Genomic DNA, 2,751 nt, shown 5'->3' with positions numbered 1-2,751 from the left:
AGCATTCTATAGATAAGTTTAAGAATAGGAGTTCTAGGGTGGTGCCTGTGGCTCAAGGAGTAGGGTGCTGGCCCCATATACCAGAGGTGGTAGGTTCAAACCCAGCCAGGACAAAAAAAACAAAAGAAAAAGAATAGGAGTTCTAGTGTATCTCAACACAATGAAAGCTTTATATGACAAACTCAATGGTAATTCCATACTGAATGTTTTTTGCTAAGAACTGAAGCATGACAAGGATGTCCTCTTTCACCATTCTTACTCAATAAAGAATTGGAAATTATCATCAAATCCATTAGGAATGTGGAAATAATTAAAAACATCCAAATTGGAAGAAAAAAATCAAATTGTCCTTGTTTGCAGAAATATGAGATGTATATATCTCCACCAAAATCTTTTAGAACTTATCAATGAATTCAGTCAATTCAGAGATACATACAAAATTGACACACAAAAATAAGTAAAATTTGTATGCACCAATAAAAAACTAGCTAAGAAAATTATAAAGGCTAGGTGCAGTGCCTCACACCTGTAATTCTAGCATTCTGGGAGGCCAGAATGCAAGTTCAAGACCTGCATCTCTACTAAAAATAGAAAAAATATAACTGAGGCAAGAGGATCACTAGAGCCCTCAGATGGAGGTTGCTGTGAGCTATCACACCACTGCACTCTACCCAGGATAGAGCTTGAGACTCTGTCTTAAGAAAATAAAAAATTATAAAAAGCAATCCCATGTATAATAGCTACAAAATAAATAAAATACCTAGGAATAAATTTAACTAAGGTGGTGAAAGACCTCCACAAGTAAAAGTATAAAACATTGACAAAAGACATTGTAAAGGATACAACCCCAAATGGAAGAACATTCCATGTTCATGGATTGGAATTGTTAGTATCATTAAAATGACTATGCAGAAAGATCGACAGATTCAATGTGATCTCTAACAAAATACTAATGACATTGTTAACATATGGACAAAAATAATCCTAAAATGTGTATATAATCCACAAAACCCCTAAATAGCTAAAATAATCTTGAAAGAGAAAAATAAACCTGAAGGCATAATCCTATCTTTCTTCAAATATGCTAAAACTTGTGGTGACTAAAACAGCCTGGTACTGGCATGAAAACAAACTCAGAGCCAAATGGAACAGAATAGAGAATACAGAAATAACTACGCATATTTATAGCCAAATGATTGCTGACAAAGGGGCCAAGAACATTCATTGGTGAAAAGTTTCTTTTTTTTTTTTTTTTAAATAAAAGATTCTGGGAAAAATGGATATCCATATACAGATGAATTAAACTGAACCACAGTCTATCATCATTTACAAAACATTACCTCCAAATGGATTAAAAATTTAAATGTAAGATGTAACTGTAAACCCAGTAGAAAAAAAAAATAGGTGAAAACTTAAAGACATTGGTGTGGGCAAAGGTTTTAAGGTTTTGTTACCTCAAAACTTCAGGTAACAAAACCCAAAATAGACCAATGACTTTATATCAAACTAAATAGCAGATTCTTCACAGCAAAGGAACCAATTAACATAGTGAAGAGATGACCTGAGAGAAATATTTGCAAAGTATTGATCAAAGTATTAACATCCAGAATATGAAAGCAATTCAAATAACCCAACAGCAATTTACAAAATAAGCTGATTAAAAATTAGCAAAAGATCTTAATAGAAGTCATAGAAATGGCCAACAGGTATATAAAGAAATGCTCAAGTGCTCAATTCAGCAGCACATATACTAAAATTGGAACAATACAGAGAAGATTAGCATGGCTTCTGTGCAAGGATGACACACAAATTTGTGAAGTGTTCCACATTTTTGCAAGTCTTTGGGTCCCCTGGCTCTGAGGCCTGGTAATCTCAGAAGCACCCATGAGGGCTGGGCAGGGTATGAGGATTATTTAATAAAGTTCAGGCCTTTGCCAAAAAAGAAAAAGAAGAAGAAGAAGAGGAGGAGGAGGAGGAAGAGGAGGAGGAGGAGTGACCCGGCCCGTGGGTCAGTCGACAGGGATACCTGGAGGAGGGGGTGAGAATGGGAAGGGGCAAGAGGCGCGAAGAAGGGAGACAAGACAGGAGTCTGATCAAGTCTCCTTTATTACAATGTTCTTTCAGGGTATATAAGGGTAGGTGAAAGAAGAAGTTTGCATCACCAGGTATCCAAGCAACCCGGCCGCAGCGGAAAATTCCCAACGGCAAGTTTCCAAGTTTCGCTCATATGATTTACAAGAAGAGGCCTAGCATTTGCAGGGAAATAGAAACTTAAGTCTGTTAGTATAGGAAATGGTGCTTGGCCTACAAAATGGATGCTGTGGTGTCAGCCCTCCACAGAGGAGGAGGAGGAAGAGGAAGAGGAGGAGGAAGAAGACAAAGACGAAGAAGAAGAGGAAGAAGAAGGAGGAGGAGGGAATTGCTTGATATGACTAATCATCAAGGAAATGGAAATCAAAATTATAATGTGTTATCTCACCCTATTTTGAAAGCTGTTGTCACAAACATAAAAGCAGAGAAATGCTGGTGAAGATGAGGAAGAGAGAGAGATTTTATATGCTGTTGGTAGAAATGTAAATAAACACAACCATTATGCAAAACAATACGACATTTCTCAAAAAACTAAAAGTAGAAATAACATATATATAATCTACTTATCTCACCACTGGTAACCACTAGTTACCAGTGGTGAGATAAGTGTGTGGGCAAAGGCTTTAAGGTTTTGTTACCTCAAAGGTTTTGTTACCTCAA

At 36.6% G+C, this 2,751-nt stretch overlaps 1 non-coding gene across 1 annotated transcript; it reads left to right on the top strand.

Moving 5' to 3' along the window:
• The first annotated feature begins 1,726 nt into the window (after positions 1-1,726).
• LOC128560492 (U6 spliceosomal RNA) lies at positions 1,727-1,833 on the top strand. Its single transcript, XR_008372990.1, has one exon. It is a non-coding gene; the product is annotated as a U6 spliceosomal RNA (small nuclear RNA).
• The last annotated feature ends 918 nt before the right edge of the window (positions 1,834-2,751 follow it).

Source organism: Nycticebus coucang, chromosome 11 (assembly GCF_027406575.1).
Source record: "Nycticebus coucang isolate mNycCou1 chromosome 11, mNycCou1.pri, whole genome shotgun sequence".
Classification (NCBI taxonomy): Eukaryota; Metazoa; Chordata; class Mammalia; order Primates; family Lorisidae; genus Nycticebus; species Nycticebus coucang.
This window is presented reverse-complemented; position numbering and strand designations above follow the sequence as displayed.